General features: G+C 44.5%; 22 non-coding genes across 22 annotated transcripts; all 22 read right to left on the bottom strand.

Moving 5' to 3' along the window:
• Positions 1-849: 849 nt before the first annotated feature.
• Positions 850-921, bottom strand: trnae-uuc (transfer RNA glutamic acid (anticodon UUC)). The gene has a single exon. It is a non-coding gene; the product is annotated as a tRNA-Glu (tRNA).
• Positions 922-1,452: 531 nt separating this feature from the next.
• Positions 1,453-1,526, bottom strand: trnai-aau (transfer RNA isoleucine (anticodon AAU)). Its single transcript has one exon. It is a non-coding gene; the product is annotated as a tRNA-Ile (tRNA).
• A 1,582-nt stretch (positions 1,527-3,108) lies between these two features.
• On the bottom strand, positions 3,109-3,180 carry trnae-uuc (transfer RNA glutamic acid (anticodon UUC)). The gene has a single exon. It is a non-coding gene; the product is annotated as a tRNA-Glu (tRNA).
• A 535-nt stretch (positions 3,181-3,715) lies between these two features.
• On the bottom strand, positions 3,716-3,789 carry trnai-aau (transfer RNA isoleucine (anticodon AAU)). The gene has a single exon. It is a non-coding gene; the product is annotated as a tRNA-Ile (tRNA).
• Positions 3,790-5,371: 1,582 nt separating this feature from the next.
• On the bottom strand, positions 5,372-5,443 carry trnae-uuc (transfer RNA glutamic acid (anticodon UUC)). Its single transcript has one exon. It is a non-coding gene; the product is annotated as a tRNA-Glu (tRNA).
• Positions 5,444-5,978: 535 nt separating this feature from the next.
• Positions 5,979-6,052, bottom strand: trnai-aau (transfer RNA isoleucine (anticodon AAU)). Its single transcript has one exon. It is a non-coding gene; the product is annotated as a tRNA-Ile (tRNA).
• A 1,582-nt stretch (positions 6,053-7,634) lies between these two features.
• trnae-uuc (transfer RNA glutamic acid (anticodon UUC)) lies at positions 7,635-7,706 on the bottom strand. The gene has a single exon. It is a non-coding gene; the product is annotated as a tRNA-Glu (tRNA).
• Positions 7,707-8,242: 536 nt separating this feature from the next.
• Positions 8,243-8,316, bottom strand: trnai-aau (transfer RNA isoleucine (anticodon AAU)). Its single transcript has one exon. It is a non-coding gene; the product is annotated as a tRNA-Ile (tRNA).
• Positions 8,317-9,898: 1,582 nt separating this feature from the next.
• trnae-uuc (transfer RNA glutamic acid (anticodon UUC)) lies at positions 9,899-9,970 on the bottom strand. Its single transcript has one exon. It is a non-coding gene; the product is annotated as a tRNA-Glu (tRNA).
• A 535-nt stretch (positions 9,971-10,505) lies between these two features.
• trnai-aau (transfer RNA isoleucine (anticodon AAU)) lies at positions 10,506-10,579 on the bottom strand. The gene has a single exon. It is a non-coding gene; the product is annotated as a tRNA-Ile (tRNA).
• A 1,582-nt stretch (positions 10,580-12,161) lies between these two features.
• Positions 12,162-12,233, bottom strand: trnae-uuc (transfer RNA glutamic acid (anticodon UUC)). The gene has a single exon. It is a non-coding gene; the product is annotated as a tRNA-Glu (tRNA).
• A 535-nt stretch (positions 12,234-12,768) lies between these two features.
• On the bottom strand, positions 12,769-12,842 carry trnai-aau (transfer RNA isoleucine (anticodon AAU)). Its single transcript has one exon. It is a non-coding gene; the product is annotated as a tRNA-Ile (tRNA).
• A 1,582-nt stretch (positions 12,843-14,424) lies between these two features.
• trnae-uuc (transfer RNA glutamic acid (anticodon UUC)) lies at positions 14,425-14,496 on the bottom strand. The gene has a single exon. It is a non-coding gene; the product is annotated as a tRNA-Glu (tRNA).
• A 490-nt stretch (positions 14,497-14,986) lies between these two features.
• Positions 14,987-15,060, bottom strand: trnai-aau (transfer RNA isoleucine (anticodon AAU)). The gene has a single exon. It is a non-coding gene; the product is annotated as a tRNA-Ile (tRNA).
• Positions 15,061-16,642: 1,582 nt separating this feature from the next.
• trnae-uuc (transfer RNA glutamic acid (anticodon UUC)) lies at positions 16,643-16,714 on the bottom strand. The gene has a single exon. It is a non-coding gene; the product is annotated as a tRNA-Glu (tRNA).
• Positions 16,715-17,249: 535 nt separating this feature from the next.
• On the bottom strand, positions 17,250-17,323 carry trnai-aau (transfer RNA isoleucine (anticodon AAU)). The gene has a single exon. It is a non-coding gene; the product is annotated as a tRNA-Ile (tRNA).
• Positions 17,324-18,905: 1,582 nt separating this feature from the next.
• trnae-uuc (transfer RNA glutamic acid (anticodon UUC)) lies at positions 18,906-18,977 on the bottom strand. The gene has a single exon. It is a non-coding gene; the product is annotated as a tRNA-Glu (tRNA).
• Positions 18,978-19,508: 531 nt separating this feature from the next.
• Positions 19,509-19,582, bottom strand: trnai-aau (transfer RNA isoleucine (anticodon AAU)). The gene has a single exon. It is a non-coding gene; the product is annotated as a tRNA-Ile (tRNA).
• A 1,583-nt stretch (positions 19,583-21,165) lies between these two features.
• trnae-uuc (transfer RNA glutamic acid (anticodon UUC)) lies at positions 21,166-21,237 on the bottom strand. Its single transcript has one exon. It is a non-coding gene; the product is annotated as a tRNA-Glu (tRNA).
• Positions 21,238-21,772: 535 nt separating this feature from the next.
• Positions 21,773-21,846, bottom strand: trnai-aau (transfer RNA isoleucine (anticodon AAU)). The gene has a single exon. It is a non-coding gene; the product is annotated as a tRNA-Ile (tRNA).
• Positions 21,847-23,428: 1,582 nt separating this feature from the next.
• Positions 23,429-23,500, bottom strand: trnae-uuc (transfer RNA glutamic acid (anticodon UUC)). Its single transcript has one exon. It is a non-coding gene; the product is annotated as a tRNA-Glu (tRNA).
• A 535-nt stretch (positions 23,501-24,035) lies between these two features.
• On the bottom strand, positions 24,036-24,109 carry trnai-aau (transfer RNA isoleucine (anticodon AAU)). The gene has a single exon. It is a non-coding gene; the product is annotated as a tRNA-Ile (tRNA).
• Between the last annotated feature and the right edge of the window lie 658 nt (positions 24,110-24,767).

Raw genomic sequence — 24,767 nt, 5'->3', positions numbered from 1 at the left:
AATGTTGGCAAACTTACAGTGTCAATCAGCAATTCTAGTTCCACATGTTGATTTAATGTTCTGCTGAAGTGTTCATAAAGAAACAAAGCTTGCACAACAGGCTCGATCTCACCGTCTTGAAGACACAGTGAAATATACTGGAGAGTTTATAACTGTTTGAGAACATAAAATGTCAGTAACATACCCCGTTCTTTTCTCGACACTGATGGGCTGTGAAAGGGAGACCGGCCGAAGTCCCACTTACCCGCACTGACCCCGAGGCAAGGTGAAATTCTAACTGGTTCAGTCCATAGCAGTGCTATGCTGAAGAGAGATAAGTGTCGCGAATAAAGGAGAGATTAAACAATACTGATGTTGAATGTCGGTTAGATCAATCACTCCATGAATTCACTGCTGGGAAATTCAGGGCTTGTAAATTGCCTGTGAACGCTAAACATAGCCAATGTGCAATGTAGGAGGGGCCCAGGCCAAATGAATGCTCGGGATAAATTATCAGTGGCCATGGCCCAGGCATTCACTGATTCCAGTCTTGCACACGGAGCTAAGTTTAAAATGCTGAATATTTCCACACTGGCAATGCATTGACAGATGGTAAGCTAGAGTGATGTGCCGCAAAAATGTACACGGAAGGCTAAAGTTAGCCATGATTGGCAACATTTATGGTGTCAATCAGCACTTGTTGAGCGAGATCTCCTCATTTCCTGCTGACTTTAAAACGGAAGGCACAGAAGTGTATGCTGTATCACTGCAACGAATGATGCGCTGCTGATGGTTGGGGCAGCAAGAGTGCAATGAGCTGTAAATTTGTTCAGGAACAGCCTTGCAGTTCAAACGGCCGAAAACACATTGTACCCTGACCGGGAATCGAACCCGGGCCGCAGCGGTGAAAGCGCCGAATCCTAACCACTAGACCACCAGGGAAGCTGCTGCACATTTGCTTGCGAACATACAGACCAACACAGTCTGTCCTGCTTGCTCCTTCCAAATTCTCACCATATTCGCGCCAGGAAATACTGTTCGGAGAAAATGGCATTTTTTGTGGAGAGCACTACAGATATGTCCGCGCATCCACAGCATCACGTGCGGGTCGGCATCCACTGAAATCTATTTCATTCTGTCCTTTTCTCGGGATTTTTCACACTCGGTGCCGGGTGAACATTTCATTTGGTGTTTTTGTGCTGAACTGCAGTCTTTTGCCCATCTCCAGGCGACAGAACCGTTCTGTCTGTCTGTTTCTACTTTGGAGCATTTATAGGAACAGGCCTCCGGTTCATCGTTTATCAGCAAACCAAGAAACACAAATAAACAGAAAGATGTGCCTCTCAACCCCGTCGGCAAATGACTGTTATTCTCAAATAATTCCCAACCCTTGGGATTCTGTGTGGATTTGTTTCATTATAAAGATTTTCAACGTGACCAAAAACCGAATAAAAATTATGAAAAACACTGGAATGGCCCGTACGGGTATCGAACCCGCGACCTTGGCGTTATTAGCACCACGCTCTAACCAACTGAGCTAACCGGCCACAAATTGTGTTAACGTTGCGTGAAAGCTCAGTCTGCGGGGATTGTGTTTCCAACTCACACTGGGAGACAGATTTCCTGCATAAACATTGAACACATCACATCGCTTAAACATTGTTCACTGTTCATCTACAACACTGCGCAGAGTGCAAATAGAACGTAACAGAAAAAGAGCGCTAAATCTAAAAACAATTCACGTTGAAAATTATTATCACGCAACCGCTGAACAGCCCACTGTCCCGATATAAAATCAGCCATTACCCTTAGAATGAAGGGAACGCGAAATAACCAGAAATTGCTGAAACACGGGATTGAACCAGGAACCATCTGGATCTTAAGTCAAACGCCTTCCCAACTCAACTATTTCGGCGTGACAGTGAACGAAGCAAAGTTTTCTCACACCTTTTTGAAAGAAAACCTGACCCCGGATTGAATTGCCCCACCCACTCAGTCCTCATTTCGGGGCAATGGGTCCCAAACACATCTCAGAGCTCAGGTTGTGTTAATGTAAAGTATAATGATACCGAAAATCTTAATGCTCATGTTCCGTTATCACTGCCCACGACGCAGGCAGTGGTCCTGTACACGTTGCTAAGTTCTAAATGTGTATTTTTTCGCACTGGCAATGAATTAACTGATATCTGTGCTGTGATCAACTAGGTTTCTTCGGGTGATGTCGTGCAAGAACGTAATGGAAGCCTAATTATATTGGTGATTGTTCTCACACTGCAGTTAAATGTTGGCAAACTTACAGTTTCAATCAGCAATTCTAGTTCCACATGTTGATTTAATGTTCTGCTGAAGTGTTCAGAAAGAAACAAAGCTTGCACAACAGGCTCGATCTCACCGTCTTGAAGACACAGTGAAATATACTGGAGAGTTTATAACTGTTTGAGAACAAAAAATGTCAGTAACATACCCCGTTCTTTTCTCGACACTGATGGGCTGTGAAAGGGAGACCGGCCGAAGTCCCACTTAGCCGCACTGACCCCGAGGCAAGGTGAAATTCTAACAGGTTCAGTCCATAGCAGTGCTATGCTGAAGAGAGATAAGTGTCGCGAATAAAGGAGAGATTTAACAATACTGATGTTGAATGTCGGTTAGATCAATCACTCCATGAATTCACTGCTGGGAAATTCAGGGCTTGTAAATTGCCTGTGAACGCTAAACATAGCCAATGTGCAATATAGGAGGGGCCCAGGCCAAATGAATGCTCGGGATAAGTTATCATTGGCCATGTCCCAGGCATTCACTGATTCCAGTCTTGCACACGGAGCTAAGTTTAAAATGCTGAATATTTCCACACTGGCAATGCATTGACAGATGGTAAGCTAGAGTGATGTGCCGCAAAAATGTACACGGAAGGCTAAAGTTAGCCATGATTGGCAACATTTACGGTGTCAATCAGCACTTGTTGAGCGAGATCTCCTCATTTCCTGCTGACTTTAAAACGGAAGGCACAGAAGTGTATGCTGTATCACTGCAACGAATGATGCGCTGCTGATGGTTGGGGCAGCAAGAGTGCAATAAGCTGTAAATTTGTTCAGGAACAGCCTTGCAGTTCAAACGGCCGAAAATACATTGTACCCTGACCGGGAATCGAACCCGGGCCGCAGCGGTGAAAGCACCGAATCCTAACCACTAGACCACCAGGGAAGCTGCTGCACATTTGCTTGCCAACAAGCAGACAAACACAGTCTGTCCTGCTTGCTCCTTCCAAATTCTCACCATATTCGCGCCAGGAAAAACTGTTCGGAGCAAATGGCATTTTTTGTGGAGAGCACTACAGATATGTCCGCGCATCCACAGCATCACGTGCGGGTCGGCATCCACTGAAATCTATTTCATTCTGTCCTTTTCTCGGGATTTTTCACACTCGGTGCCGGGTGAACATTTCATTTGGTGTTTTTGTCCTGAACTGCAGTCTTTTGCCCATCTCCAGGCGACAGAACCGTTCTGTCTGGCTGTTTCTACTTTGGAGCATTTACAGGAACAGCCCTCCGGTTCATCTTTTATCAGCAAACCAAGAAACACAAATAAACAGAAAGATGTGACTCTCAACCCCGTCGGCAAATGACTGTTATTCCAAATAATTCCCAACCCTTGGGATTCTGTGTGGATTTGTTTCATTATAAAGATTTGATTTTCAACGTGACCAAAAACCGATTAAAAATTATGAAAAACACTGGAATGGCCCGTACGGGGATCGAACCCGCGACCTTGGCGTTATTAGCACCACGCTCTAACCAACTGAGCTAACCGGCCACAAATTGTGTTTAAGTTGCGTGAAAGCTCAGTCTGCGGGGATTGTGTTTCCAACTCACACTGGGAGACAGATTTCCTGCATAAACATTGAACACATCACATCGCTTAAACATTGTTCACTGTTTATCTACAACACTGCGCAGAGTGTAAATAGAACGTAACAGAAAAAGAGCGCTAAATCTAAAAACAATTCACGTTGAAAATTATTATCACGCAACCGCTGAACAGCCCACTGTCCCGATATAAAATCAGCCATTACCCTTAGAATGAAGGGAACGCGAAATAACCAGAAATTGCTGAAACACGGGATTGAACCAGGAACCATCTGAATCTTAAGTCAAACGCCTTCCCCACTCAACTATTTCGGCGTGACAGTGAACGAAGCAAAGTTTTCTCACACCTTTTTGAAAGAAAACCTGACCCCGGAATGAATTGCCACACCCACTCAGTCCTCATTTCGGGGCAATGGGTCCCAAACACATCTCAGAGCTCAGGTTGTGTTAATGTAAAGTATAATGATACCGAAAATCTTAATGCTCATGTTCCGTTATCACTGCCCACGATGCAGGCAGTGGTCTTGTACACGTTGCTAAGTTCAAAATGTGTATTTTTTCGCACTGGCAATGAATTAACTGATATCTGTGCTGTGATCAACTAGGTTTCTTAGGGTGATGTTGTGCAAGAACGTAATGGAAGCCTAATTATATTGGTGATTGTTCTCACACTGCAGTTAAATGTTGGCAAACTTACAGTGTCAATCAGCAATTCTAGTTCCACATGTTGATTTAATGTTCTGCTGAAGTGTTCATAAAGAAACAAAGCTTGCACAACAGGCTCGATCTCACCGTCTTGAAGACACAGTGAAATATACTGGAGAGTTTATAACTGTTTGAGAACATAAAATGTCAGTAACATACCCCGTTCTTTTCTCGACACTGATGGGCTGTGAAAGGGAGACCGGCCGAAGTCCCACTTACCCGCACTGACCCCGAGGCAAGGTGAAATTCTAACAGGTTCAGTCCATAGCAGTGCTATGCTGAAGAGAGATAAGTGTCGCGAATAAAGGAGAGATTTAACAATACTGATGTTGAATGTCGGTTAGATCAATCACTCCATGAATTCACTGCTGGGAAATTCAGGGCTTGTAAATTGCCTGTGAACGCTAAACATAGCCAATGTGCAATATAGGAGGGGCCCAGGCCAAATGAATGCTCGGGATAAGTTATCATTGGCCATGTCCCAGGCATTCACTGATTCCAGTCTTGCACACGGAGCTAAGTTTAAAATGCTGAATATTTCCACACTGGCAATGCATTGACAGATGGTAAGCTAGAGTGATGTGCCGCAAAAATGTACACGGAAGGCTAAAGTTAGCCATGATTGGCAACATTTACGGTGTCAATCAGCACTTGTTGAGCGAGATCTCCTCATTTCCTGCTGACTTTAAAACGGAAGGCACAGAAGTGTATGCTGTATCACTGCAACGAATGATGCGCTGCTGATGGTTGGGGCAGCAAGAGTGCAATAAGCTGTAAATTTGTTCAGGAACAGCCTTGCAGTTCAAACGGCCGAAAATACATTGTACCCTGACCGGGAATCGAACCCGGGCCGCAGCGGTGAAAGCACCGAATCCTAACCACTAGACCACCAGGGAAGCTGCTGCACATTTGCTTGCCAACAAGCAGACAAACACAGTCTGTCCTGCTTGCTCCTTCCAAATTCTCACCATATTCGCGCCAGGAAAAACTGTTCGGAGCAAATGGCATTTTTTGTGGAGAGCACTACAGATATGTCCGCGCATCCACAGCATCACGTGCGGGTCGGCATCCACTGAAATCTATTTCATTCTGTCCTTTTCTCGGGATTTTTCACACTCGGTGCCGGGTGAACATTTCATTTGGTGTTTTTGTCCTGAACTGCAGTCTTTTGCCCATCTCCAGGCGACAGAACCGTTCTGTCTGGCTGTTTCTACTTTGGAGCATTTACAGGAACAGCCCTCCGGTTCATCTTTTATCAGCAAACCAAGAAACACAAATAAACAGAAAGATGTGACTCTCAACCCCGTCGGCAAATGACTGTTATTCCAAATAATTCCCAACCCTTGGGATTCTGTGTGGATTTGTTTCATTATAAAGATTTGATTTTCAACGTGACCAAAAACCGATTAAAAATTATGAAAAACACTGGAATGGCCCGTACGGGGATCGAACCCGCGACCTTGGCGTTATTAGCACCACGCTCTAACCAACTGAGCTAACCGGCCACAAATTGTGTTTAAGTTGCGTGAAAGCTCAGTCTGCGGGGATTGTGTTTCCAACTCACACTGGGAGACAGATTTCCTGCATAAACATTGAACACATCACATCGCTTAAACATTGTTCACTGTTTATCTACAACACTGCGCAGAGTGTAAATAGAACGTAACAGAAAAAGAGCGCTAAATCTAAAAACAATTCACGTTGAAAATTATTATCACGCAACCGCTGAACAGCCCACTGTCCCGATATAAAATCAGCCATTACCCTTAGAATGAAGGGAACGCGAAATAACCAGAAATTGCTGAAACACGGGATTGAACCAGGAACCATCTGAATCTTAAGTCAAACGCCTTCCCCACTCAACTATTTCGGCGTGACAGTGAACGAAGCAAAGTTTTCTCACACCATTTTGAAAGAAAACCTGACCCCGGAATGAATTGCCACACCCACTCAGTCCTCATTTCGGGGCAATGGGTCCCAAACACATCTCAGAGCTCAGGTTGTGTTAATGTAAAGTATAATGATACCGAAAATCTTAATGCTCATGTTCCGTTATCACTGCCCACGATGCAGGCAGTGGTCTTGTACACGTTGCTAAGTTCAAAATGTGTATTTTTTCGCACTGGCAATGAATTAACTGATATCTGTGCTGTGATCAACTAGGTTTCTTAGGGTGATGTCGTGCAGGAACGTAATGGAAGCCTAATTATATTGGTGATTGTTCTCACACTGCAGTTAAATGTTGGCAAACTTACAGTGTCAATCAGCAATTCTAGTTCCACATGTTGATTTAATGTTCTGCTGAAGTGTTCATAAAGAAACAAAGCTTGCACAACAGGCTCGATCTCACCGTCTTGAAGACACAGTGAAATATACTGGAGAGTTTATAACTGTTTGAGAACATAAAATGTCAGTAACATACCCCGTTCTTTTCTCGACACTGATGGGCTGTGAAAGGGAGACCGGCCGAAGTCCCACTTACCCGCACTGACCCCGAGGCAAGGTGAAATTCTAACTGGTTCAGTCCATAGCAGTGCTATGCTGAAGAGAGATAAGTGTCGCGAATAAAGGAGAGATTAAACAATACTGATGTTGAATGTCGGTTAGATCAATCACTCCATGAATTCACTGCTGGGAAATTCAGGGCTTGTAAATTGCCTGTGAACGCTAAACATAGCCAATGTGCAATGTAGGAGGGGCCCAGGCCAAATGAATGCTCGGGATAAATTATCAGTGGCCATGGCCCAGGCATTCACTGATTCCAGTCTTGCACACGGAGCTAAGTTTAAAATGCTGAATATTTCCACACTGGCAATGCATTGACAGATGGTAAGCTAGAGTGATGTGCCGCAAAAATGTACACGGAAGGCTAAAGTTAGCCATGATTGGCAACATTTATGGTGTCAATCAGCACTTGTTGAGCGAGATCTCCTCATTTCCTGCTGACTTTAAAACGGAAGGCACAGAAGTGTATGCTGTATCACTGCAACGAATGATGCGCTGCTGATGGTTGGGGCAGCAAGAGTGCAATGAGCTGTAAATTTGTTCAGGAACAGCCTTGCAGTTCAAACGGCCGAAAATACATTGTACCCTGACCGGGAATCGAACCCGGGCCGCAGCGGTGAAAGCGCCGAATCCTAACCACTAGACCACCAGGGAAGCTGCTGCACATTTGCTTGCCAACATACAGACCAACACAGTCTGTCCTGCTTGCTCCTTCCAAATTCTCACCATATTCGCGCCAGGAAATACTGTTCGGAGAAAATGGCATTTTTTGTGGAGAGCACTACAGATATGTCCGCGCATCCACAGCATCACGTGCGGGTCGGCATCCACTGAAATCTATTTCATTCTGTCCTTTTCTCGGGATTTTTCACACTCGGTGCCGGGTGAACATTTCATTTGGTGTTTTTGTGCTGAACTGCAGTCTTTTGCCCATCTCCAGGCGACAGAACCGTTCTGTCTGTCTGTTTCTACTTTGGAGCATTTATAGGAACAGGCCTCCGGTTCATCGTTTATCAGCAAACCAAGAAACACAAATAAACAGAAAGATGTGCCTCTCAACCCCGTCGGCAAATGACTGTTATTCTCAAATAATTCCCAACCCTTGGGATTCTGTGTGGATTTGTTTCATTATAAAGATTTGATTTTCAACGTGACCAAAAACCGAATAAAAATTATGAAAAACACTGGAATGGCCCGTACGGGGATCGAACCCGCGACCTTGGCGTTATTAGCACCACGCTCGAACCAACTGAGCTAACCGGCCACAAATTGTGTTTAAGTTGCGTGAAAGCTCAGTCTGCGGGGATTGTGTTTCCAACTCACACTGGGAGACAGATTTCCTGCATAAACATTGAACACATCACATCGCTTAAACATTGTTCACTGTTTATCTACAACACTGCGCAGAGTGTAAATAGAACGTAACAGAAAAAGAGCGCTAAATCTAAAAACAATTCACGTTGAAAATTATTATCACGCAACCGCTGAACAGCCCACTGTCCCGATATAAAATCAGCCATTACCCTTAGAATGAAGGGAACGCGAAATAACCAGAAATTGCTGAAACACGGGATTGAACCAGGAACCATCTGGATCTTAAGTCAAACGCCTTCCCAACTCAACTATTTCGGCGTGACAGTGAACGAAGCAAAGTTTTCTCACACCTTTTTGAAAGAAAACCTGACCCCGGATTGAATTGCCCCACCCACTCAGTCCTCATTTCGGGGCAATGGGTCCCAAACACATCTCAGAGCTCAGGTTGTGTTAATGTAAAGTATAATGATACCGAAAATCTTAATGCTCATGTTCCGTTATCACTGCCCACGACGCAGGCAGTGGTCCTGTACACGTTGCTAAGTTCTAAATGTGTATTTTTTCGCACTGGCAATGAATTAACTGATATCTGTGCTGTGATCAACTAGGTTTCTTCGGGTGATGTCGTGCAAGAACGTAATGGAAGCCTAATTATATTGGTGATTGTTCTCACACTGCAGTTAAATGTTGGCAAACTTACAGTGTCAATCAGCAATTCTAGTTCCACATGTTGATTTAATGTTCTGCTGAAGTGTTCAGAAAGAAACAAAGCTTGCACAACAGGCTCGATCTCACCGTCTTGAAGACACAGTGAAATATACTGGAGAGTTTATAACTGTTTGAGAACAAAAAATGTCAGTAACATACCCCGTTCTTTTCTCGACACTGATGGGCTGTGAAAGGGAGACCGGCCGAAGTCCCACTTAGCCGCACTGACCCCGAGGCAAGGTGAAATTCTAACAGGTTCAGTCCATAGCAGTGCTATGCTGAAGAGAGATAAGTGTCGCGAATAAAGGAGAGATTTAACAATACTGATGTTGAATGTCGGTTAGATCAATCACTCCATGAATTCACTGCTGGGAAATTCAGGGCTTGTAAATTGCCTGTGAACGCTAAACATAGCCAATGTGCAATATAGGAGGGGCCCAGGCCAAATGAATGCTCGGGATAAGTTATCATTGGCCATGTCCCAGGCATTCACTGATTCCAGTCTTGCACACGGAGCTAAGTTTAAAATGCTGAATATTTCCACACTGGCAATGCATTGACAGATGGTAAGCTAGAGTGATGTGCCGCAAAAATGTACACGGAAGGCTAAAGTTAGCCATGATTGGCAACATTTACGGTGTCAATCAGCACTTGTTGAGCGAGATCTCCTCAGTTCCTGCTGACTTTAAAACGGAAGGCACAGAAGTGTATGCTGTATCACTGCAACGAATGATGCGCTGCTGATGGTTGGGGCAGCAAGAGTGCAATAAGCTGTAAATTTGTTCAGGAACAGCCTTGCAGTTCAAACGGCCGAAAATACATTGTACCCTGACCGGGAATCGAACCCGGGCCGCAGCGGTGAAAGCACCGAATCCTAACCACTAGACCACCAGGGAAGCTGCTGCACATTTGCTTGCCAACAAGCAGACAAACACAGTCTGTCCTGCTTGCTCCTTCCAAATTCTCACCATATTCGCGCCAGGAAAAACTGTTCGGAGCAAATGGCATTTTTTGTGGAGAGCACTACAGATATGTCCGCGCATCCACAGCATCACGTGCGGGTCGGCATCCACTGAAATCTATTTCATTCTGTCCTTTTCTCGGGATTTTTCACACTCGGTGCCGGGTGAACATTTCATTTGGTGTTTTTGTCCTGAACTGCAGTCTTTTGCCCATCTCCAGGCGACAGAACCGTTCTGTCTGTCTGTTTCTACTTTGGAGCATTTACAGGAACAGCCCTCCGGTTCATCGTTTATCAGCAAACCAAGAAACACAAATAAACAGAAAGATGTGCCTCTCAACCCCGTCGGCAAATGACTGTTATTCCAAATAATTCCCAACCCTTGGGATTCTGTGTGGATTTGTTTCATTATAAAGATTTGATTTTCAACGTGACCAAAAACCGAATAAAAATTATGAAAAACACTGGAATGGCCCGTACGGGGATCGAACCCGCGACCTTGGCGTTATTAGCACCACGCTCGAACCAACTGAGCTAACCGGCCACAAATTGTGTTAACGTTGCGTGAAAGCTCAGTCTGCGGGGATTGTGTTTCCAACTCACACTGGGAGACAGATTTCCTGCATAAACATTGAACACATCACATCGCTTAAACATTGTTCACTGTTCATCTACAACACTGCGCAGAGTGCAAATAGAACGTAACAGAAAAAGAGCGCTAAATCTAAAAACAATTCACGTTGAAAATTATTATCACGCAACCGCTGAACAGCCCACTGTCCCGATATAAAATCAGCCATTACCCTTAGAATGAAGGGAACGCGAAATAACCAGAAATTGCTGAAACACGGGATTGAACCAGGAACCATCTGGATCTTAAGTCAAACGCCTTCCCAACTCAACTATTTCGGCGTGACAGTGAACGAAGCAAAGTTTTCTCACACCTTTTTGAAAGAAAACCTGACCCCGGATTGAATTGCCCCACCCACTCAGTCCTCATTTCGGGGCAATGGGTCCCAAACACATCTCAGAGCTCAGGTTGTGTTAATGTAAAGTATAATGATACCGAAAATCTTAATGCTCATGTTCCGTTATCACTGCCCACGACGCAGGCAGTGGTCCTGTACACGTTGCTAAGTTCTAAATGTGTATTTTTTCGCACTGGCAATGAATTAACTGATATCTGTGCTGTGATCAACTAGGTTTCTTCGGGTGATGTCGTGCAAGAACGTAATGGAAGCCTAATTATATTGGTGATTGTTCTCACACTGCAGTTAAATGTTGGCAAACTTACAGTGTCAATCAGCAATTCTAGTTCCACATGTTGATTTAATGTTCTGCTGAAGTGTTCAGAAAGAAACAAAGCTTGCACAACAGGCTCGATCTCACCGTCTTGAAGACACAGTGAAATATACTGGAGAGTTTATAACTGTTTGAGAACAAAAAATGTCAGTAACATACCCCGTTCTTTTCTCGACACTGATGGGCTGTGAAAGGGAGACCGGCCGAAGTCCCACTTAGCCGCACTGACCCCGAGGCAAGGTGAAATTCTAACAGGTTCAGTCCATAGCAGTGCTATGCTGAAGAGAGATAAGTGTCGCGAATAAAGGAGAGATTTAACAATACTGATGTTGAATGTCGGTTAGATCAATCACTCCATGAATTCACTGCTGGGAAATTCAGGGCTTGTAAATTGCCTGTGAACGCTAAACATAGCCAATGTGCAATATAGGAGGGGCCCAGGCCAAATGAATGCTCGGGATAAGTTATCATTGGCCATGTCCCAGGCATTCACTGATTCCAGTCTTGCACACGGAGCTAAGTTTAAAATGCTGAATATTTCCACACTGGCAATGCATTGACAGATGGTAAGCTAGAGTGATGTGCCGCAAAAATGTACACGGAAGGCTAAAGTTAGCCATGATTGGCAACATTTACGGTGTCAATCAGCACTTGTTGAGCGAGATCTCCTCATTTCCTGCTGACTTTAAAACGGAAGGCACATAAGTGTATGCTGTATCACTGCAACGAATGATGCGCTGCTGATGGTTGGGGCAGCAAGAGTGCAATAAGCTGTAAATTTGTTCAGGAACAGCCTTGCAGTTCAAACGGCCGAAAATACATTGTACCCTGACCGGGAATCGAACCCGGGCCGCAGCGGTGAAAGCACCGAATCCTAACCACTAGACCACCAGGGAAGCTGCTGCACATTTGCTTGCCAACAAGCAGACAAACACAGTCTGTCCTGCTTGCTCCTTCCAAATTCTCACCATATTCGCGCCAGGAAAAACTGTTCGGAGCAAATGGCATTTTTTGTGGAGAGCACTACAGATATGTCCGCGCATCCACAGCATCACGTGCGGGTCGGCATCCACTGAAATCTATTTCATTCTGTCCTTTTCTCGGGATTTTTCACACTCGGTGCCGGGTGAACATTTCATTTGGTGTTTTTGTCCTGAACTGCAGTCTTTTGCCCATGTCCAGGCGACAGAACCGTTCTGTCTGTCTGTTTCTACTTTGGAGCATTTACAGGAACAGCCCTCCGGTTCATCGTTTATCAGCAAACCAAGAAACACAAATAAACAGAAAGATGTGCCTCTCAACCCCGTCGGCAAATGACTGTTATTCCAAATAATTCCCAACCCTTGGGATTCTGTGTGGATTTGTTTCATTATAAAGATTTGATTTTCAACGTGACCAAAAACCGAATAAAAATTATGAAAAACACTGGAATGGCCCGTACGGGGATCGAACCCGCGACCTTGGCGTTATTAGCACCACGCTCTAACCAACTGAGCTAACCGGCCACAAATTGTGTTAACGTTGCGTGAAAGCTCAGTCTGCGGGGATTGTGTTTCCAACTCACACTGGGAGACAGATTTCCTGCATAAACATTGAACACATCACATCGCTTAAACATTGTTCACTGTTCATCTACAACACTGCGCAGAGTGCAAATAGAACGTAACAGAAAAAGAGCGCTAAATCTAAAAACAATTCACGTTGAAAATTATTATCACGCAACCGCTGAACAGCCCACTGTCCCGATATAAAATCAGCCATTACCCTTAGAATGAAGGGAACGCGAAATAACCAGAAATTGCTGAAACACGGGATTGAACCAGGAACCATCTGGATCTTAAGTCAAACGCCTTCCCAACTCAACTATTTCGGCGTGACAGTGAACGAAGCAAAGTTTTCTCACACCTTTTTGAAAGAAAACCTGACCCCGGATTGAATTGCCCCACCCACTCAGTCCTCATTTCGGGGCAATGGGTCCCAAACACATCTCAGAGCTCAGGTTGTGTTAATGTAAAGTATAATGATACCGAAAATCTTAATGCTCATGTTCCGTTATCACTGCCCACGACGCAGGCAGTGGTCCTGTACACGTTGCTAAGTTCTAAATGTGTATTTTTTCGCACTGGCAATGAATTAACTGATATCTGTGCTGTGATCAACTAGGTTTCTTCGGGTGATGTCGTGCAAGAACGTAATGGAAGCCTAATTATATTGGTGATTGTTCTCACACTGCAGTTAAATGTTGGCAAACTTACAGTGTCAATCAGCAATTCTAGTTCCACATGTTGATTTAATGTTCTGCTGAAGTGTTCAGAAAGAAACAAAGCTTGCACAACAGGCTCGATCTCACCGTCTTGAAGACACAGTGAAATATACTGGAGAGTTTATAACTGTTTGAGAACAAAAAATGTCAGTAACATACCCCGTTCTTTTCTCGACACTGATGGGCTGTGAAAGGGAGACCGGCCGAAGTCCCACTTAGCCGCACTGACCCCGAGGCAAGGTGAAATTCTAACAGGTTCAGTCCATAGCAGTGCTATGCTGAAGAGAGATAAGTGTCGCGAATAAAGGAGAGATTTAACAATACTGATGTTGAATGTCGGTTAGATCAATCACTCCATGAATTCACTGCTGGGAAATTCAGGGCTTGTAAATTGCCTGTGAACGCTAAACATAGCCAATGTGCAATATAGGAGGGGCCCAGGCCAAATGAATGCTCGGGATAAGTTATCATTGGCCATGTCCCAGGCATTCACTGATTCCAGTCTTGCACACGGAGCTAAGTTTAAAATGCTGAATATTTCCACACTGGCAATGCATTGACAGATGGTAAGCTAGAGTGATGTGCCGCAAAAATGTACACGGAAGGCTAAAGTTAGCCATGATTGGCAACATTTACGGTGTCAATCAGCACTTGTTGAGCGAGATCTCCTCATTTCCTGCTGACTTTAAAACGGAAGGCACAGAAGTGTATGCTGTATCACTGCAACGAATGATGCGCTGCTGATGGTTGGGGCAGCAAGAGTGCAATAAGCTGTAAATTTGTTCAGGAACAGCCTTGCAGTTCAAACGGCCGAAAATACATTGTACCCTGACCGGGAATCGAACCCGGGCCGCAGCGGTGAAAGCACCGAATCCTAACCACTAGACCACCAGGGAAGCTGCTGCACATTTGCTTGCCAACAAGCAGACAAACACAGGAAAAACTGTTCGGAGCAAATGGCATTTTTTGTGGAGAGCACTACAGATATGTCCGCGCATCCACAGCATCACGTGCGGGTCGGCATCCACTGAAATCTATTTCATTCTGTCCTTTTCTCGGGATTTTTCACACTCGGTGCCGGGTGAACATTTCATTTGGTGTTTTTGTCCTGAACTGCAGTCTTTTGCCCATCTCCAGGCGACAGAACCGTTCTGTCTGTCTGTTTCTACTTTGGAGCATTTACAGGAACAGCCCTCCGGTTCATCGTTTATCAGCAAACCAAGAAACACAAATAAACAGAAAGATGTGCCTCTCAACCCCGTCGGCAAATGACTGTTATTCCAAATAATTCCCAACCCTTGGGATTCTGTGTGGATTTGTTTCATTATAAAGATTTGATTTTCAACGTGACCAAAAACCGAATAAAAATTATGAGAAACACTGGAATGGCCCGTACGGGGATCGAACCCGCGACCTTGGCGTTATTAGCACCACGCTCGAACCAACTGAGCTAACCGGCCACAAATTGTGTTTAAGTTGCGTGAAAGCTCAGTCTGCGGGGATTGTGTTTCCAACTCACACTGGGAGACAGATTTCCTGCATAAACATTGAACACATCACATCGCTTAAACATTGTTCACTGTTTATCTACAACACTGCGCAGAGTGTAAATAGAACGTAACAGAAAAAGAGCGCTAAATCTAAAAACAATTCACGTTGAAAATTATTATCACGCAACCGCTGAACAGCCCACTGTCCCGATATAAAATCAGCCATTACCCTTAGAATGAAGGGAACGCGAAATAACCAGAAATTGCTGAAACACGGGATTGAACCAGGAACCATCTGGATCTTAAGTCAAACGCCTTCCCAACTCAACTATTTCGGCGTGACAGTGAACGAAGCAAAGTTTTCTCACACCTTTTTGAAAGAAAACCTGACCCCGGATTGAATTGCCCCACCCACTCAGTCCTCATTTCGGGGCAATGGGTCCCAAACACATCTCAGAGCTCAGGTTGTGTTAATGTAAAGTATAATGATACCGAAAATCTTAATGCTCATGTTCCGTTATCACTGCCCACGACGCAGGCAGTGGTCCTGTACACGTTGCTAAGTTCTAAATGTGTATTTTTTCGCACTGGCAATGAATTAACTGATATCTGTGCTGTGATCAACTAGGTTTCTTCGGGTGATGTCGTGCAAGAACGTAATGGAAGCCTAATTATATTGGTGATTGTTCTCACACTGCAGTTAAATGTTGGCAAACTTACAGTGTCAATCAGCAATTCTAGTTCCACATGTTGATTTAATGTTCTGCTGAAATGTTCAGAAAGAAACAAAGCTTGCACAACAGGCTCGATCTCACCGTCTTGAAGACACAGTGAAATATACTGGAGAGTTTATAACTGTTTGAGAACAAAAAATGTCAGTAACATACCCCGTTCTTTTCTCGACACTGATGGGCTGTGAAAGGGAGACCGGCCGAAGTCCCACTTAGCCGCACTGACCCCGAGGCAAGGTGAAATTCTAACAGGTTCAGTCCATAGCAGTGCTATGCTGAAGAGAGATAAGTGTCGCGAATAAAGGAGAGATTTAACAATACTGATGTTGAATGTCGGTTAGATCAATCACTCCATGAATTCACTGCTGGGAAATTCAGGGCTTGTAAATTGCCTGTGAACGCTAAACATAGCCAATGTGCAATATAGGAGGGGCCCAGGCCAAATGAATGCTCGGGATAAGTTATCATTGGCCATGTCCCAGGCATTCACTGATTCCAGTCTTGCACACGGAGCTAAGTTTAAAATGCTGAATATTTCCACACTGGCAATGCATTGACAGATGGTAAGCTAGAGTGATGTGCCGCAAAAATGTACACGGAAGGCTAAAGTTAGCCATGATTGGCAACATTTACGGTGTCAATCAGCACTTGTTGAGCGAGATCTCCTCATTTCCTGCTGACTTTAAAACGGAAGGCACAGAAGTGTATGCTGTATCACTGCAACGAATGATGCGCTGCTGATGGTTGGGGCAGCAAGAGTGCAATAAGCTGTAAATTTGTTCAGGAACAGCCTTGCAGTTCAAACGGCCGAAAATACATTGTACCCTGACCGGGAATCGAACCCGGGCCGCAGCGGTGAAAGCACCGAATCCTAACCACTAGACCACCAGGGAAGCTGCTGCACATTTGCTTGCCAACAAGCAGACAAACACAGTCTGTCCTGCTTGCTCCTTCCAAATTCTCACCATATTCGCGCCAGGAAAAACTGTTCGGAGCAAATGGCATTTTTTGTGGAGAGCACTACAGATATGTCCGCGCATCCACAGCATCACGTGCGGGTCGGCATCCACTGAAATCTATTTCATTCTGTCCTTTTCTCGGGATTTTTCACACTCGGTGCCGGGTGAACATTTCATTTGGTGTTTTTGTGCTGAACTGCAGTCTTTTGCCCATCTCCAGGCGACAGAACCGTTCTGTCTGTCTGTTTCTACTTTGGAGCATTTACAGGAACAGCCCTCCGGTTCATCGTTTATCAGCAAACCAAGAAACACAAATAAACAGAAAGATGTGCCTCTCAACCCCGTCGGCAAATGACTGTTATTCCAAATAATTCCCAACCCTTGGGATTCTGTGTGGATTTGTTTCATTATAAAGATTTGATTTTCAACGTGACCAAAAACCGAATAAAAATTATGAAAAACACTGGAATGGCCCGTACGGGGATCGAACCCGCGACCTTGGCGTTATTAGCACCACGCTCGAACCAACTGAGCTAATCGGCCACAAATTGTGTTTAAGTTGCGTGAAAGCTCAGTCTGCGGGGATTGTGTTTCCAACTCACACTGGGAGACAGATTTCCTGCATAAACATTGAACACATCACATCGCTTAAACATTGTTCACTGTTTATCTACAACACTGCGCAGAGTGTAAATAGAACGTAACAGAAAAAGAGCGCTAAATCTAAAAACAATTCACGTTGAAAATTATTATCACGCAACCGCTGAACAGCCCACTGTCCCGATATAAAATCAGCCATTACCCTTAGAATGAAGGGAACGCGAAATAACCAGAAATTGCTGAAACACGGGATTGAACCAAGAACCATCTGAATGTTAAGTCAAACGCCTTCCCCACTCAACTATTTCGGCGTGACAGTGAACGAAGCAAAGTTTTGTCACACCTTTTTGAAAGAAAACCTGACCCCGGAATGAATTGCCACACCCACTCAGTCCTCATTTCGGGGCAATGGGTCCCAAACACATCTCAGAGCTCAGGTTGTGTTAATGTAAAGTATAATGATACCGAAAATCTTAATGCTCATGTTCCGTTATCACTGCCCACGATGCAGGCAGTGGTCTTGTACACGTTGCTAAGTTCAAAATGTGTATTTTTTCGCACTGGCAATGAATTAACTGATATCTGTGCTGTGATCAACTAGGTTTCTTAGGGTGATGTTGTGCAAGAACGTAATGGAAGCCTAATTATATTGGTGATTGTTCTCACACTGCAGTTAAATGTTGGCAAACTTACAGTGTCAATCAGCAATTCTAGTTCCACATGTTGATTTAATGTTCTGCTGAAGTGTTCATAAAGAAACAAAGCTTGCACAACAGGCTCGATCTCACCGTCTTGAAGACACAGTGAAATATACTGGAGAGTTTATAACTGTTTGAGAACATAAAATGTCAGTAACATACCCCGTTCTTTTCTCGACACTGATGGGCTGTGAAAGGGAGACCGGCCGAAGTCCCACTTACCCGCACTGACCCCGAGGCAAGGTGAAATTCTAACTGGTTCAGTCCATAGCAGTGCTATGCTGAAGAGAGATAAGTGTCGCGAATAAAGGAGAGATTAAACAATACTGATGTTGAATGTCGGTTAGATCAATCACTCCATGAATTCACTGCTGGGAAATTCAGGGCTTGTAAATTGCCTGTGAACGCTAAACATAGCCAATGTGCAATGTAGGAGGGGCCCAGGCCAAATGCATGCTCGGGATAAATTATCAGTGGCCATGGCCCAGGCATTCACTGATTCCAGTCTTGCACACGGAGCTAAGTTTAAAATGCTGAATATTTCCACACTGGCAATGCATTGACAGATGGTAAGCTAGAGTGATGTGCCGCAAAAATGTACACGGAAGGCTAAAGTTAGCCATGATTGGCAACATTTATGGTGTCAAAAAGCACTTGTTGAGCGAGATCTCCTCATTTCCTGCTGACTTTAAAACGGAAGGCACAGAAGTGTATGCTGTATCACTGCAACGAATGATGCGCTGCTGATGGTTGGGGCAGCAAGAGTGCAATGAGCTGTAAATTTGTTCAGGAACAGCCTTGCAGTTCAAACGGCCGAAAATACATTGTACCCTGACCGGGAATCGAACCCGGGCCGCAGCGGTGAAAGCGCCGAATCCTAACCACTAGACCACCAGGGAAGCTGCTGCACATTTGCTTGCCAACATACAGACCAACACAGTCTGTCCTGCTTGCTCCTTCCAAATTCTCACCATATTCGCGCCAGGAAAAACTGTTCGGAGAAAATGGCATTTTTTGTGGCGAGCACTACAGATATGTCCGCGCATCCACAGCATCACGTGCGGGTCGGCATCCACTGAAATCTATTTCATTCTGTCCTTTTCTAGGGATTTTTCACACTCGGTGCCGGGTGAACATTTCATTTGGTGTTTTTGTGCTGAACTGCAGTCTTTTGCCCATCTCCAGGCGACAGAACCGTTCTGTCTGTCTGTTTCTACTTTGGAGCATTTATAGGAACAGGCCTCCGGTTCATCGTTTATCAGCAAACCAAGAAACACAAATAAACAGAAAGATGTGCCTCTCAACCCCGTCGGCAAATGACTGTTATTCTCAAATAATTCCCAACCCTTGGGATTCTGTGTGGATTTGTTTCATTATAAAGATTTTCAACGTGACCAAAAACCGAATAAAAATTATGAAAAACACTGGAATGGCCCGTACGGGGATCGAACCCGCGACCTTGGCGTTATTAGCACCACGCTCTAACCAACTGAGCTAACCGGCCACAAATTGTGTTAACGTTGCGTGAAAGCTCAGTCTGCGGGGATTGTGTTTCCAACTCACACTGGGAGACAGATTTCCTGCATAAACATTGAACACATCACATCGCTTAAACATTGTTCACTGTTCATCTACAACACTGCGCAGAGTGCAAATAGAACGTAACAGAAAAAGAGCGCTAAATCTAAAAACAATTCACGTTGAAAATTATTATCACGCAACCGCTGAACAGCCCACTGTCCCGATATAAAATCAGCCATTACCCTTAGAATGAAGGGAAAGCGAAATAACCAGAAATTGCTGAAACACGGGATTGAACCAGGAACCATCTGGATCTTAAGTCAAACGCCTTCCCAACTCAACTATTTCGGCGTGACAGTGAACGAAGCAAAGTTTTCTCACACCTTTTTGAAAGAAAACCTGACCCCGGATTGAATTGCCCCACCCACTCAGTCCTGATTTCGGGGCAATGGGTCCCAAACACATCTCAGAGCTCAGGTTGTGTTAATGTAAAGTATAATGATACCGAAAATCTTAATGCTCATGTTCCGTTATCACTGCCCACGACGCAGGCAGTGGTCCTGTACACGTTGCTAAGTTCTAAATGTGTATTTTTTCGCACTGGCAATGAATTAACTGATATCTGTGCTGTGATCAACTAGGTTTCTTCGGGTGATGTCGTGCAAGAACGTAATGGAAGCCTAATTATATTGGTGATTGTTCTCACACTGCAGTTAAATGTTGGCAAACTTACAGTGTCAATCAGCAATTCTAGTTCCACATGTTGATTTAATGTTCTGCTGAAGTGTTCAGAAAGAAACAAAGCTTGCACAACAGGCTCGATCTCACCGTCTTGAAGACACAGTGAAATATACTGGAGAGTTTATAACTGTTTGAGAACAAAAAATGTCAGTAACATACCCCGTTCTTTTCTCGACACTGATGGGCTGTGAAAGGGAGACCGGCCGAAGTCCCACTTAGCCGCACTGACCCCGAGGCAAGGTGAAATTCTAACAGGTTCAGTCCATAGCAGTGCTATGCTGAAGAGAGATAAGTGTCGCGAATAAAGGAGAGATTTAACAATACTGATGTTGAATGTCGGTTAGATCAATCACTCCATGAATTCACTGCTGGGAAATTCAGGGCTTGTAAATTGCCTGTGAACGCTTAACATAGCCAATGTGCAATATAGGAGGGGCCCAGGCCAAATGAATGCTCGGGATAAGTTATCATTGGCCATGTCCCAGGCATTCACTGATTCCAGTCTTGCACACGGAGCTAAGTTTAAAATGCTGAATATTTCCACACTAGGCAATGCATTGACAGATGGTAAGCTAGAGTGATGTGCCGCAAAAATGTACACGGAAGGCTAAAGTTAGCCATGATTGGCAACATTTACGGTGTCAATCAGCACTTGTTGAGCGAGATCTCCTCATTTCCTGCTGACTTTAAAACGGAAGGCACAGAAGTGTATGCTGTATCACTGCAACGAATGATGCGCTGCTGATGGTTGGGGCAGCAAGAGTGCAATAAGCTATAAATTTGTTCAGGAACAGCCTTGCAGTTCAAACGGCCGAAAATACATTGTACCCTGACCGGGAATCGAACCCGGGCCGCAGCGGTGAAAGCACCGAATCCTAACCACTAGACCACCAGGGAAGCTGCTGCACATTTGCTTGCCAACAAGCAGACAAACACAGTCTGTCCTGCTTGCTCCTTCCAAATTCTCACCATATTCGCGCCAGGAAAAACTGTTCGGAGCAAATGGCATTTTTTGTGGAGAGCACTACAGATATGTCCGCGCATCCACAGCATCACGTGCGGGTCGGCATCCACTGAAATCTATTTCATTCTGTCCTTTTCTCGGGATTTTTCACACTCGGTGCCGGGTGAACATTTCATTTGGTGTTTTTGTCCTGAACTGCAGTCTTTTGCCCATCTCCAGGCGACAGAACCGTTCTGTCTGTCTGTTTCTACTTTGGAGCATTTACAGGAACAGCCCTCCGGTTCATCGTTTATCAGCAAACCAAGAAACACAAATAAACAGAAAGATGTGCCTCTCAACCCCGTCGGCAAATGACTGTTATTCCAAATAATTCCCAACCCTTGGGATTCTGTGTGGATTTGTTTCATTATAAAGATTTGATTTTCAACGTGACCAAAAACCGAATAAAAATTATGAAAAACACTGGAATGGCCCGTACGGGGATCGAACCCGCGACCTTGGCGTTATTAGCACCACGCTCTAACCAACTGAGCTAACCGGCCACAAATTGTGTTAACGTTGCGTGAAAGCTCAGTCTGCGGGGATTGTGTTTCCAACTCACACTGGGAGACAGATTTCCTGCATAAACATTGAACACATCACATCGCTTATACATTGTTCACTGTTCATCTACAACACTGCGCAGAGTGCAAATAGAACGTAACAGAAAAAGAGCGCTAAATCTAAAAACAATTCACGTTGAAAATTATTATCACGCAACCGCTGAACAGCCCACTGTCCCGATATAAAATCAGCCATTACCCTTAGAATGAAGGGAACGCGAAATAACCAGAAATTGCTGAAACACGGGATTGAACCAGGAACCATCTGGATCTTAAGTCAAACGCCTTCCCAACTCAACTATTTCGGCGTGACAGTGAACGAAGCAAAGTTTTCTCACACCTTTTTGAAAGAAAACCTGACCCCGGATTGAATTGCCCCACCCACTCAGTCCTCATTTCGGGGCAATGGGTCCCAAACACATCTCAGAGCTCAGGTTGTGTTAATGTAAAGTATAATGATACCGAAAATCTTAATGCTCATGTTCCGTTATCACTGCCCACGACGCAGGCAGTGGTCCTGTACACGTTGCTAAGTTCTAAATGTGTATTTTTTCGCACTGGCAATGAATTACCTGATATCTGTGCTGTGATCAACTAGGTTTCTTCGGGTGATGTCGTGCAAGAACGTAATGGAAGCCTAATTATATTGGTGATTGTTCTCACACTGCAGTTAAATGTTGGCAAACTTACAGTGTCAATCAGCAATTCTAGTTCCACATTTTGATTTAATGTTCTGCTGAAGTGTTCAGAAAGAAACAAAGCTTGCACAACAGGCTCGATCTCACCGTCTTGAAGACACAGTGAAATATACTGGAGAGTTTATAACTGTTTGAGAACAAAAAATGTCAGTAACATACCCCGTTCTTTTCTCGACACTGATGGGCTGTGAAAGGGAGACCGGCCGAAGTCCCACTTAGCCGCACTGACCCCGAGGCAAGGTGAAATTCTAACAGGTTCAGTCCATAGCAGTGCTATGCTGAAGAGAGATAAGTGTCGCGAATAAAGGAGAGATTTAACAATACTGATGTTGAATGTCGGTTAGATCAATCACTCCATGAATTCACTGCTGGGAAATTCAGGGCTTGTAAATTGCCTGTGAACGCTAAACATAGCCAATGTGCAATATAGGAGGGGCCCAGGCCAAATGAATGCTCGGGATAAGTTATCATTGGCCATGTCCCAGGCATTCACTGATTCCAGTCTTGCACACGGAGCTAAGTTTAAAATGCTGAATATTTCCACACTGGCAATGCATTGACAGATGGTAAGCTAGAGTGATGTGCCGCAAAAATGTACACGGAAGGCTAAAGTTAGCCATGATTGGCAACATTTACGGTGTCAATCAGCACTTGTTGAGCGAGATCTCCTCATTTCCTGCTGACTTTAAAACGGAAGGCACAGAAGTGTATGCTGTATCACTGCAACGAATGATGCGCTGCTGATGGTTGGGGCAGCAAGAGTGCAATAAGCAGTAAATTTGTTCAGGAACAGCCTTGCAGTTCAAACGGCCGAAAATACATTGTACCCTGACCGGGAATCGAACCCGGGCCGCAGCGGTGAAAGCACCGAATCCTAACCACTAGACCACCAGGGAAGCTGCTGCACATTTGCTTGCCAACAAGCAGACAAACACAGTCTGTCCTGCTTGCTCCTTCCAAATTCTCACCATATTCGCGCCAGGAAAAACTGTTCGGAGCAAATGGCATTTTTTGTGGAGAGCACTACAGATATGTCCGCGCATCCACAGCATCACGTGCGGGTCGGCATCCACTGAAATCTATTTCATTCTGTCCTTTTCTCGGGATTTTTCACACTCGGTGCCGGGTGAACATTTCATTTGGTGTTTTTGTCCTGAACTGCAGTCTTTTGCCCATCTCCAGGCGACAGAACCGTTCTGTCTGTCTGTTTCTACTTTGGAGCATTTACAGGAACAGCCCTCCGGTTCATCGTTTATCAGCAAACCAAGAAACACAAATAAACAGAAAGATGTGCCTCTCAACCCCGTCGGCAAATGACTGTTATTCCAAATAATTCCCAACCCTTGGGATTCTGTGTGGATTTGTTTCATTATAAAGATTTGATTTTCAACGTGACCAAAAACCGAATAAAAATTATGAAAAACACTGGAATGGCCCGTACGGGGATCGAACCCGCGACCTTGGCGTTATTAGCAGCACGCTCGAACCAACTGAGCTAACCGGCCACAAATTGTGTTTAAGTTGCGTGAAAGCTCAGTCTGCGGGGATTGTGTTTCCAACTCACACTGGGAGACAGATTTCCTGCATAAACATTGAACACATCACATCGCTTAAACATTGTTCACTGTTTATCTACAACACTGCGCAGAGTGTAAATAGAACGTAACAGAAAAAGAGCGCTAAATCTAAAAACAATTCACGTTGAAAATTATTATCACGCAACCGCTGAACAGCCCACTGTCCCGATATAAAATCAGCCATTACCCTTAGAATGAAGGGAACGCGAAATAACCAGAAATTGCTGAAACACGGGATTGAACCAGGAACCATCTGAATCTTAAGTCAAACGCCTTCCCCACTCAACTATTTCGGCGTGACAGTGAACGAAGCAAAGTTTTCTCACACCTTTTTGAAAGAAAACCTGACCCCGGAATGAATTGCCACACCCACTCAGTCCTCATTTCGGGGCAATGGGTCCCAAACACATCTCAGAGCTCAGGTTGTGTTAATGTAAAGTATAATGATACCGAAAATCTTAATGCTCATGTTCCGTTATCACTGCCCACGATGCAGGCAGTGGTCTTGTACACGTTGCTAAGTTCAAAATGTGTATTTTTTCGCACTGGCAATGAATTAACTGATATCTGTGCTGTGATCAACTAG

Source organism: Pristiophorus japonicus, unplaced genomic scaffold (genome assembly GCF_044704955.1).
Source record: "Pristiophorus japonicus isolate sPriJap1 unplaced genomic scaffold, sPriJap1.hap1 HAP1_SCAFFOLD_81, whole genome shotgun sequence".
In the NCBI taxonomy this organism is placed as follows: domain Eukaryota; kingdom Metazoa; phylum Chordata; class Chondrichthyes; family Pristiophoridae; genus Pristiophorus; species Pristiophorus japonicus.
This window is presented reverse-complemented; position numbering and strand designations above follow the sequence as displayed.